General features: G+C 44.9%; 1 protein-coding gene and 1 pseudogene across 1 annotated transcript in view; both read left to right on the forward strand.

The window, feature by feature from the left end:
• The window catches only part of LOC128420217 (zinc finger protein 501-like), a 169,167-nt gene that overhangs the window by 61,938 nt on the left and 90,104 nt on the right, over positions 1–17,125 (forward strand). The gene's annotated exons all lie outside the window — the stretch shown is intronic.
• On the forward strand, positions 3,922–15,097 carry LOC128420238 (cytochrome P450 2C20-like; annotated as a pseudogene).

A 17,125-nucleotide genomic window follows, 5' to 3' on the forward strand; every position in this document is an offset into this window, starting at 1 on the left:
AAAGAACTCATAGGGAAACATCTTAGAAGGGGTTGGAGTGGGAAAAGATCTTCAGTCACACCAAGAGCTCCTACAATAAGCAAACCCAAAATTATGCTCAGTGTTAGAATTTGCTTCTGTATCTTTGATTTTAATTTTGCTCACCTCACTCTTTTTACTCATAGGCTTTTGCTAGTCCTGAGGCCTTTTGAGTCCAGTTTGCCTCCAGGCCGCCAAATGTAATGCAGGTGGAGAAAAGGATTATTATTATTCATTTCATTTCTGTACCGCTTTATATTTTGAAGAAAAATCTCAAAGCAGTTTACAGCATATTAAATCAATAAAACAATCCAGACAAACATTTCTGAAGAAAGTCAAATATAAAGCTCTGTCCCAGCTCCTGCCTACCTAGCAGTTTGAAAGCACACCAGTGCAAGTAGATAAATAGGTACCACTGCGGTGGGAAGGTAAACGGCGTTTGTGTGCGCTTTGGTTTCCATCAGAGTCCCGTTGTGCCAGAAGTGGTTTAGTCCTGCTGGCCACATGACCCGGAAAGCTGTCTGTGGACAAACCCCGGCTCCTTCGACCAGAAAGTGAAATGAGCGCCGCAACCCCAGATTCTCCTTTGAATGGACTTAACCGTCAATGCAGTGGTAGAGGAAGAGGTGTGGGTGGGTGCAGCCTGCCCCGGGTGTCATCACTGAGGGGTGTGTGTGACAAAATGAGTTACATTTTTTAAAAATTGGGCTCGCGAAAGTTTTTAGGAGTGACGTGGCGGTTTAGGCACCTGCAGGTTCTGTGCTGCCTGAAATGGCAGTGTGGAGCTTGTGTCTGTCTACTGCCTCTCCCTCAGCTGCTGTACAACTGAGGGAGAGGCGATGATGGACTATATGGAACTTGCCGAACTGATGGAGACTCCGAGACCAGAGAGAAGAGACGGCGGAAGAAGACTGGAAGAAGTTTAAGGAATATTTGAAAAAATATGTTCATATTTAAACCTTAGAATAGCTTTGGAAGTGGATATAGGCTGTAGGGTTAGAAGTAGAAGATAGGGTATTTTAAAATAGTATTATTTGTAAGTGATAAAATGTGAAGTTATTTTAAGTATGATTAAAAAAAAGATGGTTAGAAATGATGTTATATATAAACTGCTAAAGATGAAGTAAAATGAAAACCAGATAGTTGGGACTTGGGGAAGCCAATTTAACGATGTTTAGAAAAATAAGGATATGACAAGAATTTGTTCGTTTTGTTTGTCTTTTCTGTCTGTGTTTTATTTGTGTTATAAAATGAAGAATTTTTTTTGGAAAAAAAAATACAACTGGGGGAGAGGCGGCGGAGAAGCTCCAAGCGTTGGAGAAGCTCACCATGCCCCCATGGGTGTGGGTGACCCCGCCCCTGGCTGCAGAATGCCCCCCCCCCTTGCACCAGGCACCCGAACAGCTAGCTAAACCGCTGCATCCAGGGGTCCTTTACCTTTACCTACCAAAGCATCTATACTATTGTTTCCACTACAAGGGCCAAAATGGAGGCTGGAGTGCTGCTGGTGTTAGGCTTGTACCTAATGCAAACAACCCCCTAGCCTGATGACTGACACAACAGCAAGATTAAAGGAAGCGCAGAATGCAACGGATAGGGAGTGGATTTCAGGAAAACTGGCGGAAAGCATGGATAAAGGTGAGAACTACTACGCATGAGAAAAGCAATTTTGCTGGAACAGAACCATCGGGCATAGGCAAATCCTGTCTCGCCTATTTATTAGAGTTTTCCAAGTCCACAGGTGTTTTTGTTTTGTTGTTGTTTAGCCGTTTAGTTGTGTCCGACTCTTCGTGACACCCTGGACCAGAGCACGCCAGGCACTTCTGTCTTCCACTGCTTCCTGCAGTTTGGTCAAACTCATGCTGGTAGCTTCGAGAACACTGTCCCACCATCTCGTCCTCTGTCGTCCCCTTCTCCTTGTGCCCTCCATCTTTCCCAACACCAGGGTCTTTTCCAGGGAGTCTTCTCTTCTCATGCGGTGGCCAAAGTCTTGGAGTCTCAGCTTCAGGATCTGTCCTTCCAGTGAGCACTCAGGGCTGATTTCCTTAAGAATGGGGAGGTTTGATCTTCTTGCAGTCCATGGGACTCTCAAGAGTCTCCTCCAGCACCAGAATTCATGAATTCCAGTTCTTTTCCTATTCTCTTTCTGTGCTGGTTTCCCACTTATGGAATGCTCTCCCCGGGGGTCTCACCTGGCATCTTCACAAATACTCCTGACGCAAAATAGCAAACACTGTTCTGAGGCAAGACCTAGCTAAAGTTTAAGAAGAGGAGATGTGGAAGAACCAGTTCCTGCTCACAATATAGGAAAAGCTACTCGCTTTGCATGCAACTTTCCCCTTCCTAATTCTTTCAGTTTCTCTTATAGCAAAACTGAATCAGGAAGACGGCTTCACAACTCTGTATTCGACAATTATTTGCATCTAAACTCTCTCCCCCCACCAAATAGTTATTAAACATATGGTCAAATAATGCATTACACAGGCCAGGTGTCCTGTGTAATGCATTATTAAACCTTTTACTTCATCATGTTTCTATAGTGGCATTTCAAGCCACAAACCTGTTTTGTTGCTTTTAAATCATTGTGAAAAGGTAAAAGTAAAGGGACCCCTGACCATTAGGTCCAGTCGTGGCCGACTCTGGGGTTGCGGTGCTCATATGATTTTAAAGGGACCCCTGACAGTTAAGTCCAGTCGCAAACGGCTCTGCGGATGCGGCGCTCATCTCGCTTTCTTGGCCAAGGGAGCCGGCGTACAGCTTCTGGGTCATATGGCCAGCATGACTAAGCCGCTTCTGGCGAACCAGAGCAGTGCACGGAAACGCCGTTTACCTTCCCGCCAGAGCGGTACCTATTTACCTACTTGCACTTTGAGGAGCTTTCGAACTGCTAGGTTGGCAGGAGCTGCGACTGAGCAACGGGAGCTCACCCCATTGTGGGGATTCGAACCGCTGACCTTCCAGTCGGCAAGCCCTAGGCTCAGTGGTTTAGACCATAGCGCCACCCACGTCTGCTTTGCTTAGGGGGTGGCTATATGCCAATGAGCATGCACCCTGATTTGATTGCAAGGCTTTCACACACCTTCCTGACAATGATTTGTTCATTCCACACTTTGCAATGCACTTCCCTGTTGCTTTCCAAACAGCAAAATGGACCTCCCCCTCTATTTAAAGTGGATTTGTTGCTTCAATCCACTTCATTTGCACAGACTTAAAAGTTTTGAATCCCTCTATAAACTGAGATAATAATAATAAAATTATTATTATTAATAATAATATAAAATAATAATAGCTGGACCATTAAGAAGGCTGATCGCTGAAGAATGGATGCTTTTGAATTCTGGTGCTGGAGGAGACTCTTGAGAGTCCCATGGACTGCAAGAAGATCAAACCTCTCCATTCTGAAGGAAATCAGCCCTGAGTGCTCACTGGAAGGACAGATCCTGAAGCTGAGGCTCCAAGACTTTGGCCACCTCATGAGAAGACTCCCTGGAAAAGACCCTGATGTTGGGAAAGATGGAGGGCACAAGGAGAAGGGGACGGCAGAGGACGAGATGGCTGGACAGTGTTCTCGAAGCTACAAACATGAGTTTGACCAAACTGCGGGAGGCAGTGGAAGACAGGAGTGCCTGGCGTGCTCTGGTCCATGGGGTCACAAAGAGTTGGACATGACTAAACGACTAAACAACAACAAAATAATAATATTAATTTATTATTCATGCCCTGCCCATCTGGCTGGCCCCCCCCCCGCCACTCTGGGCAGCTCCCAACAGAACAAAAAAGCGATAAAATGTCAAACATTAAAAACTTCCCTAAACAGAGCTGCCTTCAGATGTCTTCTAAAAGTCAGATACTTGCTTATTTCCTTGACGTCTGATGAGAAGGCGTTCCACAGGGTGGACGCCACTACTGAAAAGGCCCTTTGCTGCAGGCATCTTGAGTTTCTAATCTTTCTAATCTCCCTTCCTCATTCATGGGCAGGTAGGGAGAGTCCCATAGGGGCATGTAACTTTCTAGGAGCATTGCCCAGAATTGCTTATGCAATTCGAAATTCCCCTGAATTACAGGTTTTTATTCTTTCTGCTTGCACTTTTACACAAATAAAATTTTTCCATCTCTGTGAGGGGGAGGCTCCTTTGATTTATAGGCAGCGCTTGGGATGCCCATTCACTTCTTTGCAGAACCAAAGTACCAGGAGCAGCAAACTCAACGAGGGCCGTCTGCTCCCAAATGGGCCTCTTTGGAGTGTTGCCCTTCTTGCTGGTCTCCTGCATCACCTTCTTGCTTATCCTAATCCGGAGGAGAGATGCCACAAAGGGCAAGCTGCCCCCAGGCCCCACCCCGTTGCCTTTGCTGGGCAATTTGCTCCAGTTGGATGTTCGGAACATCATAACATCTTTTCAGAAGGTGAGTGTGGGTCTCTGCTGCCAGCAGGGCTGGGGGCTGCTATGTGAAGGAGGTGTCCCGGTGCCATTTGGAGTGGAAGAGGAGGAGCTACCCCTAGGCAGGATTTGTTACTGCAGAAAAAGAGGAAACTGCCTTATACAGACTCAGACTATTGATCCATCTAGTCATGTTTTTTTCTGCTCTGCACTTTGCTCCAGTTGAATATTTGGGACATCATCGCGTCTTTTCAGAAGGTGTGTGTGGGTCTCTGCTGCGCAGCGTTGGGGGGGGGGAGACAAGGGGGCCATGGCCCAAGGCTCACAATTTTGAGAGGGTGTGAACCACATGCCCCCATGCATGGATCCTTGTCCTGAGGTGTGATTGATTGATTGATTGATTCTCTTGATTGATTACTGTAGAAAAAGAGGAAACTGCCTTATACAGATTCAGATTACTGATCCATCTAGTCAATTTTTTTCTGCTCTGCACTGTCCGGCAGCAGCTGTCCAGGGTTTTAGATGGCAGGGACTGGACTTGGGTCCTTCTGCATGCAAAGCATGTGGTCTTCTACTGAATCACACCCTTTCACGCTGTCGCTTTCCATCCAAGTATCAGGTGTGTTCTTTGTCTCTTGGCAGCTCCGGGAGCAGTATGGTCCAGTCTTCACTGTCTACATGGGCTCCCGGCCAATTGTGGTGCTGTGCGGTTATGGAACCATAAAGGAAGCACTCAAAGATAATGCAGAAGCATTTGGAGGAAGGGGACCAATACAGGTCTTGGATGACACCTTGACAAAATACGGTGAGTGGCAGCATGAAAACAGAAATTTGCCTTGCAATGTTAGAGGAAGGCTTTTAATTAACTAATTAATTACCATATTTTTCGTTCTATAAGATGCACTTTTCCCCTCCTAAAAAGTAAAGGGAAATGTGTGTGCGTCTTATGGAGTAAATGCAGGCGGGAGGCTCTGCTCAGAGCTCCCTTTAAAGAGCCGCGTGGAGTGTGTGTGCGGCTCCTTGGGGGCTTTTCCCCCAGGAGGGAGAAGGGCTGCCCTTCTCCCTCCTTGGGGAAAAGCCCCCAAGAGCCGCACACACACACTCCATGCGCTCTTTAAAGGGAGCGCGGCTCTTGGGGGAGCCTTAGCCACACGCAGCCTCTCCCTGGCAGGGGATGAAGGCTCCGCTTGCCCGGGAGAGGCTGTGTGCGGCTATCCCATAAGCCAGGACAGCAAGCGGGATCACTGCGCAGCGATCCCGCTTGCTGTCCTGGCTTCTGGGATTCAGAATTTTTTTCCCTTGTTTTCCTCTTCCAAAAACTAGGTGCGTCTTATGGTCTGGTGCGTCTTATAAAGCAAAAATATGGTGATTAATCAATCTGTATACCACCCTATACCCCTAAACCTCAGAGTAGTCCAGGAAGGGTTGTGGTAGAGTACCTGCTTTTGCATGCAGAATGTCCCAACTGCAGTCTTTGGCGTTTGCACGAGACCCTGGAGAGCAGCTACCAGTCAGTTTGCTGAGTTTGCTGATCCGGTGGAAGGCATTCCTGCATTGCAGAGGGCTGGACCAGAGGACCAGGGGGATCCCTTCCAACTCTATATATCTAAGGAAGATTTCTATGTTCCTTTTCTTCCTATTATCCCTTTCCGGCTTTGTGAATGTGCTGGGAGTGATGGGAGACAAGGGTGAGGCTTAAAGAATCACGAGCAGTCTGAAGAGAGGTGCAGGCATGAATTTGTCTTGTTCTGTTGGGGTAGCACTACAAAACTTGATTTCCTCTGGATGACAGAAATCCAAAGATTTTTTAGGTCTTCTATGACAGTGCTTCCTAATTACCTAAGGAACACCATGGAGTTTTCTTGGCAGGGATACTGGAGTGGCTTGCTGGTTCCTGCTCCAGGTGGATCATGTTTGGTCAAAACTCTCCACTATGACCTGTCCATCTTGGGTGGCCCTGCACGGCATAGCTCATAGCTCCTCTGAGTTATTCAAGCTCCTTTGCCATGGCAAGGCAGTGATCCATGAGTTTGACCAAATTGCAGGAGGCAGTGGAAGATAGGAGTGCCTGGCATGCTCTGGTCCAGGGGGTCACGAAGAGTCGGAAACGACTAAACAACAAGGAACACCTGTTTTTCAAAAGCCAAGCTACGAAGCCCCTACTTTTGAAAATTTTGATAACTCTATGGTAGTTACCGGTGCAAAGCAATCTTTTGAACAAAATGTGGGGTAGCCTAGCCTAATAAACAAATAATAATAATAATAATAATAATAAATAAATAAATAAATAAATAAATAAAAAATATTTATATCCCACCCTCCCCAGCCGAAGCTGGGCTCAGAGCGGCTAACAACAGGAAAATGATAAAACATTCTAAAATCATTTCATTATAAAATTAATTCCAATCAAATGAATGGCAACCATTGGGCTAGAAGTTCAGTGAGGATTGCTAAAGGAGGGAGTCAGGCTGTGCCCTGGCCAAAGGCCTGGTGGAACAGCTCTGTCTTGCAGGCCCTGCGGAAAGATGTCAAGTCCCGCAGGGCCCTAGTCTCTTGTGACAGAGTGTTCCACCAGATCGGAGCTACAGCCGAAAAAGCCCTGGCTCTGGTTGAGGCCAGCCTAACCTCTCTGTGGCCTGGGACCTTCAAAGCATTTTAGGTATACTAAAAACAGACTAGGACTGAGCGATATCTGGTTTTCAACATCATAATAAACTAGGAGCTAAAGACTGCAAAATTCTGATATATCACGATGTCTGAAATTGGAGAACAGGCGTAGGGATGATGGAAGGATCGGATGAGTGCACCAAGCCTCTGTCAGCGGGAAGCTAGTGAAGATGCACATCCTTTGTGGCTGCTGCTGCTTTCCTGCTGGCAGAGAATAGTTGCTCTGCTTTCTGGTAGTGCCATGGTGCCTTGAAGTGAAGGCGATCAGCTGCCCTGTTCTCCATCAGTGTGAGGGGAAGGGAGAGCTTTGCAATAGGCTGCCTTGTTTTCCCTCAGTGTGAGGCAACTAAGATTAGCAGCGTTATTGGTATATTGCTGTTCATTGCTGGGTCAAAATCATGATTGCAGTGTGATTTCAAAACTGATTTTGGCCAATAAACTGAAAAATTGCGCAGCGCTAAAACAGTCCATAATATCTGTTATGATACCATGCAAAAATGGCATTAAATTAGTTTGGGGGGAGGCAAGGGATGGGGCCGCAGTCTCCCTGGGTATGTTCCACAGACCTCCAGGGGTCCCGGGACCCTGAAATGGGAGCTCTTTTCAGCCTGAAAACTGCATTCCCCCATAGGGGGGACTTTCCAAGTATGTTCACGACACTGGTGGGTGGAGCTGCAACCAGGAGACGGACGGACGGACGGACAACAGGAAAAGGTTTCCAAGGCCAAACATCTCCCAACTCGTTCCATTCTTAATCTACCCCTGCTTCACTTTCACCTCCTTTATTTCTATTATTTTACTGCTCTGCTACTCCTTTCATTCTGCCATTTTCTCTTTTGGTGTTTTCCGTGTTGCCTTCTCTGATTTGTGGAGCGTCTCTCCATTTCCAGGAGTGGTTCCAACCAACGGAGAACGTTGGAGGCAGCTTCGTCGCTTCTCCCTTCTAACACTGAGGAACTTTGGGATGGGGAAGAGGTCCATCGAGGAGCGGATCCAGGAGGAGGCCCAGTTCCTGGTGCAAGTGCTGTGGAAAATGGAAGGTGAATGTTCTTGCCACTCGTCTATGCTTTCCCTCAACAGGCTGAAAAGGTTTAATATTGCCACAGTAGCCCAGAGAAGGAGTGCTCTTTTTTCTAAGAAAACAAAATGGAATTCTGCTCAGATTTGGCGAATCTCCCAGATACATGCCTTTTGATTCTTTTGCTGAATATCCTTCCATCTTCCTAAAGATAGGGCTGCCATACACCTGTATTTTCCCAGACACAACTGGGATTTGGGCAGCAGAGTGGCGTCTAGGCAGATTTTTGGCGAATTGGCAAAATGTCTGGGAAAACCCAGATGTATGGCAAGGCATAGCTGTCAACGTTTCCCTTTTTTATTTTTATTTTTTTAAATATTTTTATTAAACAGTTTTTATAGCCACACAAACAAAACATAACAACGACACATACATAAACAAACAATAACAGAAACAACACAAAAAAAAACAAGTATCATTTCATATCCTAATTTCTTAAACCTTTCTTCCTCGACTTCCTCATGCCTCCCTTTTCTGTATTCCAAATTCTAATCAATTACTCAGCAAATCTTCCCTTATTTTGCTTTAAATTTAAGCTAATCTTCCTTATTCTCCTTGTCTTAACCATTGCTAATAGTAACCATTTACTTTCCAGTCCAACATCATTCTAACTTTCATTAATTTTGTAGTATTTCTTTAGATAGTCCTTAAACTTTTTCCATTCTTCTAACGTTTCCCTTTTTTTAAGGGAAATTCCCTTATTCCGAATAGGATTCCTTGCAAGAAAAGGCAAAAGTTGACAGCTATGATGGCAAGGGAGTGGTAATTTTTAAAATAAAATCCATAAAAATTACCAAAAAGCCCCAAAACTTAATATTTTGGGGGAGATGTTCCCCAAAACTCAACAACTTTGTCTGGATCTTTTGGGAATATGGCAACCCTACTAAAAAGCCCATTCATGATTTTTAACTGAGTTGAGTTTTAGGTGCAGAATGTTTATGTGTACACACAGACTAGATAGATTTCAGTTAAGACCCAGGGTCTAGTTACAGAAAGGTAGCCGTGTTGGTCTGCCATAGTCAAAACAAAAATTTTTTTTCCTTCCAGTAGCACCTTAAAGACCAACTAAGTTAGTTCTTGGTATGAGCTTTCGTGTGCATGCACACTTCTTCAGATACACTGAAACAGAAGTTGCCATAAAAATTACCAAAAAGCCCCAAAACTTAATATTTTGGGGGAGATGTTTTTAAGTTTGGTAATGAGTTGCAATTCAGCAGCTTCTCTTTCCAGTCTATTTCTGAAATTCCTTTGTAGTAAAACAGCTACTTTGAGATCTTGTATAGAATGTCCTGGGAGATTGAAGTGTTCTCCTACTGGTTTCTCTGTCTTGTGATTCTTGATGTCCAAACTTAAAACCATGGAGAGACCTGGTCTGAACAAAGACATTGGATTCTTATCTCATTATACATGACAAAGCCATTTTTCACCTTCTCACCCCTTGCTTTTTCCTGTAAGACCTATTGCAGTCGTTAAGAGTCGTCAACAGGCTCATCACAGCTATCTGCCAATCACCCATTCCCACCACCCTTCTGAGCAATACCCCTCCCCACCTTCTCACTATATAGAAGGATCTGGCAACTTCTTTTTCAGTGTATCTGAAGAAGTGTGCATGCACACGAAAGCTCATACTAAGAACTAACTTAGTTGGTCTTTAAGGTGCTACTGGAAGGAAAAAAATTTTTTTGTTTTGACCCAGGGTCTGTGTTCCTTTGGAGAATTGAGACATGGCGGAGACCATTGTAGCTTTAAGGAAGTCCAGATCTTGCAGCATGATCCTTCAAGAGGATCCTGCCCAAGATGGATTCCAGTCTTTTTTCTTCCTTCTTCTCCCCAGCAACCCTTGCTGAAGTCACCCTTTTCCTGTCACCTCACACCCAGTTCCCTGGCCACCTTCCATATCCCCAGTCTCCGTCCCCACCTCAAGGCAAGGGGTGGGGGGCAGTTCACAAATTACAGAGGAAGGAAAGGAATAGAACCACAGCAACACCAACACTGTTTTTCTGAGGAGCTCATCCTCATGAACATTACCACTCCAAGACATTTTGACACATGACTAAAAGACCAAGATGTTGCCCCACCCTTTCCACATACAGAAATCAACCAAACTGGCCATTGACTCTTACTTTAAGACTAGTCACTATGACCATGATGCTTGAAACAACAATAAATTAAGGTGTTTCAAGACTAGCCACAAGATCATTTTCTCCATTACACTTGAAGAATACCAGGGTGTGATAAGCCTGACAGGACAGCTTACTCTATGGTCTTAAGCCCTTCATGTGTTCATTAGACTTAATCATGTTGGTTATATGAGGCTGGTTATCTCACAACCTTGCTATGTACTGCACAGATGCAGATATCTGAACAGCCAGAGTTTGCCCGCTCTGCAGCAGCCATGTTCCAGCAGAAACCATGCATGGAGCGAGGGAGAGTGGTCGGATAAATCAGACAGTAGTAAGGATTGGACAAATCCGCTTTTGCTTTGACTCTCTTTTGCTGGTTAGCTGCAGCCATTTCAAGAAGAAACTATGGAGGGGTGGGGGCCAGAGACACTGGACAAATCACAGATCAGAAATGATCACATAGGAAAGAATGGAAATTTTCAGCCCATTATGTGAAAACTCCTTTACCCCTCCGCAGGGCACCCATTTGATCCAACCATTCACCTCAATCATGCCGTCTCTAACGTTATCTGCTCCATTGTTTTGGCAACCGGTTTGAATATGAAGACAAGGACTTCATCTTTTTACTTGACACAATTAGGAAAACCTCATCAATTATGTTGTCCACCTGGTTACAGGTAAGGAAGTGGTGGGAGGTCTCTTGGATGTCACAGGCTGCTTCCTGTATAACCACAGGAAGGAAGAGTGTTAGCTGGTTCATGCCCTCAGCTGCCTCTGCCTAAATTTCTCATAAACTTAATTGCTCATTTTGCTTCTGGAGGACGGGACATGGTTCAGGAGCTGAATATTAAGTTCCAGAACATGGGATGCATGGCAATAAGGATGGGTAGGTCTTGATGAGGCTGCATGTCCTTTTTCTTCACAGATCTGCAATTTTTTCCCAAGCTTAATGCAGATCCTGCCTGGGCCTCAGCAAAAATTGCCCAGGTACATGAAGAAGTTAACAAACTTCATCTCTCAGAGGGTCGAGATGCACCAGGAGTCCTTCGATCTAAATTGCCCTCGGGACTTCATTGACTGCTTCCTGGCCAAAATGGAACAGGTAGCAGTATTTGGGATTTGTATGCTAATACTATTGTTTTATAACATTGCTGCGTCTTCCTCATCGCCCCTGTGACTCAAGGACCTTTGTGGTCCCTTCCAACCTTACAATTCCATGATTCCCTAGGTTCTGCCAAGCTCTCCCTAGCTCTCATTTCTTTTGTAGAAGACACAGCTGGGGAACCAGCACAACATGCTAGATATGCCCCCAAACACCTGCCACCACTCTTTGAATTAACACCTTCCCTGCTCAATGGCTAGGTTCTACCTGCACAGTTCTCCACTTCTTGTAGTTTCACCTGGTTCCTGAGCTTGTGAGCTTCTCATTGGCATCTGGTTGGTCATTGTGAGATGCTGGACTTGATGGGCCAGCAGGATGCTGCTTCTCATATACCTCTGTAATTCAGCGTTATTTTTTATCAGTCTATCCTGTGATACTTTGAATCAGATTGGAAAGGAAATCTTGCCAGCCAGCTTTCCATAAAACCATTCTGTAGATGTACAAATTAGCCCCAGGTTTGATAACATTGCTCTTTTCTTCTTCTTTCTGTGTCAGGAGAAAACAAACCCAGCTTCAGAATTCATTCATGAAAACTTGGTTGCTACAGTTCTCAACCTGTTGTTTGCAGGGACAGATACAACCGGCAACACCATCAGACAGGGGCTTCTTGTCCTCCTCCGACACCCAGAAATGGAAGGTAAAAAAGCAAGGTCAAATCTGTCGCACTCACTCTTGTTTCCTGCCTGTGTGGATGGCTGATGGGTTCCTCCCTTGCTAAATAAACCAGGACTCTCTTTTTCCAGCTCTAACTGATGGGATCTTCTCCCTTCAACTGGGTCAGAACCCTAGTTCCTTCCTTTGATCACACTGGGACTTATAGGAACCAACTTGAAGAAAATATTGGAGGTGGGCAACCAGGGTTTTTATTCCAGGGGGAACTCACAGGAACTCAGTTCTGGCACTTCTCAGGTGGCCGCCATTGCCACTCTAAGAGAACAAGGTGAGTTCCGGCACCTCTTTTTCTATAAAAATAGCACTGAGGGCAACCCTCCACTCCTGTACTTCCCCTGCTTCCACACTGCTGCAGAGCACGTCTTCCTTTGCCATGTGCAACTGCCTGTAGGCCTCTCCTGCTCCCTGACTGCATGCAAGAATGGTCCTTTCCATCTCCTTCTACATTCTTCTGGTAACCGGAGAAGCCAGAGAACAAGCCTTCTACATGCAAAGCAGGGAGGTCCATCTTGCTCATACTTTCTATGCTGCCTTGATATTAAATTGATGTGGGGTTTTACAAACCTCTAAACTACTGAGCCATGGTTCCTCCTCCTATAACTATATCTAACAATTCCTATGGCCTGTTAGCACTAATCCCACCGTATTGTTTATAGCAAACATCCAAGAGGAGATAGAGCGGGTCATTGGGAGGAACCTCAGCCCCTCCTATGAGGACCGTAATCAGATGCCCTACACAGAAGCCTTCATCAGTGAGATCCAGCGGTTTCTAGACATCGCACCAGTGGCAGCTCCTCATATGGTCACCCAGGAAGCACATTTCCGAGGGTTCACCATTCCCAAGGTAAAGTGAGTCGTGTGGCTAACAGAAATATTAGTTCAGATTTATGCCTGCAGCTTTTGCCCCACTCTTTCCAGACAAACGTCTGCGTTTAGGTTTTGTTGCTTTTTGCTGCACAAAAACCTGCTCTTTGCCACTCGGTTGGAGCAAACATCAATTTGGGTTTTCTGTGGGTTGCCATTTGCTCCAGTTGAGCTTTAAAGAGTGGTTTTTCACACGGAAAGTTCCCGAGCAGCAACAACAACATGAAGAACAAGAACACAACACTCAGACATGGAACATGTACTGTGTCTGGAAAGAGCGGAGGAAAGGTAAGTTTGGATAAGACCTTAGAGATGGAGGTGTGCACGTCTGCTTTCCAAACAATAGCCAGGTATTCAGATCACCATGAGCTCAAAATCTACAGTGGCCCAGATGTAGAGGAAGCAGAAGGAGGAAGCATCTAGAGGAAGAAGGAGTTGTCAGTTTGCAGCACCCAAAGGACTAAGTGGAGAGGCAAGATAGCCAGAGTTCAGATTTCCCCTAATTGCCTAAAAGCAATCCCTCATCAGTGGGAAAGGACTCTAGGAGGGCAGTGATGTACATCAGTATACATCAGTACATCCTGTAATAACTGCACTAACCTACCTTAGATTACTTCAGCCATCTTTACTCCTATATTTGAAGTAGGTTGAACTAAAGTAATGCTAGTATTTTAAAGGAAACATAAGAAGAACCTGCTTGATGAGGCCACAGGCCCAACAAGTCTAGCACCTTCATCCCACAGATGCCCATGTGAAGCGTACAGGCAGAACTGGAGGACAAGAGCCCTCTCTGCGCTTGTTTCAGTCCAGCCACTGGTGCTTTGAGGCATGCTGCCTTTGACAGTGGAGGGAATGTTGTGTTGAGACATTCATTCCCAGAAAGAACACTCAAAGTTGCTAAAAGTTACTGGAAGTTTCCAGAAGCTGTGGGAATGCTGGTTTGTTTACACCAGGGGGCAAGGTCATCACGGCGAGAGCTGTTCCTACACATGCACAGCTTCTGTGCTGGAAGAATGAGAGATTGTTTCGTTTGTACTCAACTCTCGAACTGGAAGGATGTAATCCGGAGAGGTGGGGTCTTGAGGTGGGGCCCTGCAGCTACCCAGGGCAAGGCCTGCAATGTTTTAACTGAACCTCTATCAGGGCTCCGATAGAAGCTTGTTTCCCGGTATAGTTCTGTAACTGTTACAGTTTTCGAACGGTTTCAGGAGTCGAACGGACTCCTGGAACAGATCAAGTCCGAGAACCAAGGTACCACTGTATGCCCCTGGCTCCTGCCAAGCCATGAGACTCTTCCCAGGCCACATGTAGTGATTCAGATAAATTGAATGATTCCCTATGGAGGGTACCATCTCCTAATCAGCAGAGCATTGTCCAGTCCTTAAGGGATTTGAACAAGGGATAAAGGCAGACTAAAGAGGAAATATCTGAACTGGGCCAGTTGCAGTAAGCATTGCCTCCGGGGTCTGTGTCTTTCCTCTGCAGGGCACCACCGTTATTCCTTTCCTGTCATCCATCATGAAGAGCTCCAAGTACTATGAGACACCCAGGAAGTTCAATCCTGGCCACTTCCTGGATGAAAACGGGGCCTTCAAGAAGGTGGAAGCCTTTCTGCCATTCGGAGCAGGTGATGGGCCTCTGTTTAATACGTCCAGAATAGAGAGGAGGAGCGAATGAGAGGGTTGGCTTGGTTTAGTCTTAGGAGGAATCTAAGGATCTGTAGTGGGAAAGAGAGGGGGATGCAAAAGAAGAGCAAAAAATGTTGGATTGTATGGCCTGGGAAATATTGAGTTAGGACTCACCCTGTATATATAAATGGAACTCCTGTTTCTTGCTTTTCCAGGAAAAAGAGCTTGCCCTGGTGAAGGTATGGCCCGTATGAAGATTTTTGTGTTCCTTACAACACTGTTGCAAAACTTCCATCTGAAAACGCCCAAGCAGCGGGAAGAAATTGACATTGCACCAGGAGTGGAAAGTAATGGACATGTTCCCCGGCATTATCAGCTTTGCGTGGTTCCACGGTGAATGGTCCTTGATACAAGAGAGCTGAAATCTCTGGGAGACTTGGGGGACTGTCCATTGTGTCTGTTTCTTCTTAATCTGAACTCCTTTCTGTCTCTCTGATTTGGTGATAATATTGACACAATGAAGGTTTGTGTCTGAATAACTGCTTTGAAAACCTTCAGCATAGATTTCAGTGTAAACGTTTTATGGTTGAAAAACTGTTTTGAAAATCTCTACGACTAAATTGCCGTATGCACGGATCTCAATATAAAAGGAGTCTGCCCATTCTGAATTTCTTCTGTTTCTGATTGTTCTCATGGTAGAAAAAGGTAAAAGGATTATTACCCAGGAGAAGAAAGCAAAGATCTTGAAAGTTAAAGTGAACGTCATAATTTGAATATCAAAGAAATGACAACTGAGGTAGTTCACTTAGGGGGAAAAGTTGAGGTATTGAATTTGAAACTCAATCAGGCAAATGAGACAAATTTGGACTTACTAAAGGAGTTTGATAATCCACAATGTAAACCTAGTCTTAACCCTAATGGAATTCCAGAAGGGGATAAGGTGGAAGTTCTTGTACATATAGACTCAGTGTTCTGTCTTAGTATACATATGCATTCGAAGTAAAAAAAAAGAGAGAGAGATACAAAGGCAAAAATGTCCTTCCTTAGAGCAAGTCAAATGATAATGAAAGGATTTAGGGGGAAGGAATCATGGAATGGCCCCTCCAGACATTATTTTTACTGAGCATTGTTCATGACAACAAAGCATAGTTCAGAAATGGCAGGTGCTGCCTCACTTCATCAGTAGCTGGAGAGGGAGACACCATATCAGTGACAATGACCAAAAACCAGTTCTGAGAACAATCTTGACTTCCATACAACAAAGGTTCATTGTCATCATGTTAAAGAAAAGCAATCCAAAGACTAAAGATTTGGGAGTACCGCCTTCTGTTGCTGGGAAAACAAAAGAAAGTAATTATTAAATTGTTTAAAGCAAAGCAGAAAGCTTGATTGATGGTGGAAATAAAGATTTCAATGGATGATAGAAATTTCAGTATCTTTTTTTGTTCCCTGCCACTAAAGAACACGAGAAAATGAAAGTGGAGCAATCATTGCTAGCTGTGAGAAAAAGAATACGAAGCAGGAACACAAGAAGTGTGAACGTGCCCAGTCTCCCTTGATTAATATGATTCGATAAATATATGAATCAATGGTACAATTGCCCTTGGAATACTATGTGCGATTCTGTTTGCCTGACCTCCAAAAGGAAATTGTAGAACTGGAGAAAGTTATTATTATTATTAACAACAAACAACAAACAACAACAACAATTTACTTATACCTCAGCTTTTCCCCCTGATAGGGACTCAAGGCAGCTTTTGGATAAAATAAAACAATTAAACATGAATAAAATTAAAACCACCCACAACCCACCCACATCACATACAATTACAGCAAAAGCAGAACGGCAGCAGCCCATTTGTTAAAAGCAGTCGGTTTCCAAAATGGAAGTCAGTGCAATTGAAATGAAACTAAGATTTCTCCAGGGCAGGAGCGTTTCTCTGTGGGATGACAGCAGGGGGGAAATCAACGAGCGGAATTGTTTTAAGAGGGCTTTTTCCCTAGGGGGTACTGAAGGGCACACAGTACCCATACCCCCCTCTCTCTTGCTTAAAAAGTGTGGTACTTAGTGTAACAATTTCATGGTCAGTACCAATGAGGCATCTGATCAAGGCCTGTATTTTAAAATGAGCTTAAAGATATATTTGCAAATGTTTGTATGTTTCATGCCAGGCGGAAACCAGCTGGCTAAGTACTCTGGTAGTTGTTTATCTTCCTGCTCTCCTGAACAAGGGCCCCCCTGATTTATAGCAGTAGCAGGAGACAAGTTTCTCAAAGTTGTAAAAGGGAATTACAGGCTGGGAGCAAATGTTACACTGACCCTACATATTACAGAATACAATCAAGCTGCAAAAACACTAATTAAGAGTTGGTAAATAGTGACTTCCGGGTTAGCGCCAACGGCTAATGGCGGATTCCCTCCGAGCTCCGGAGGGAATCGGCTCTACAGGATTAGGTTCGTACCGCTGCGGCGACGCGGAGACCCTTAAAAATCACAGGCGGTGAAGCCTGTGAACCTGGTGACTTGGCGGGCA

This window comes from Podarcis raffonei, chromosome 8, assembly GCF_027172205.1.
Source record: "Podarcis raffonei isolate rPodRaf1 chromosome 8, rPodRaf1.pri, whole genome shotgun sequence".
In the NCBI taxonomy this organism is placed as follows: Eukaryota; Metazoa; Chordata; class Lepidosauria; order Squamata; family Lacertidae; genus Podarcis; species Podarcis raffonei.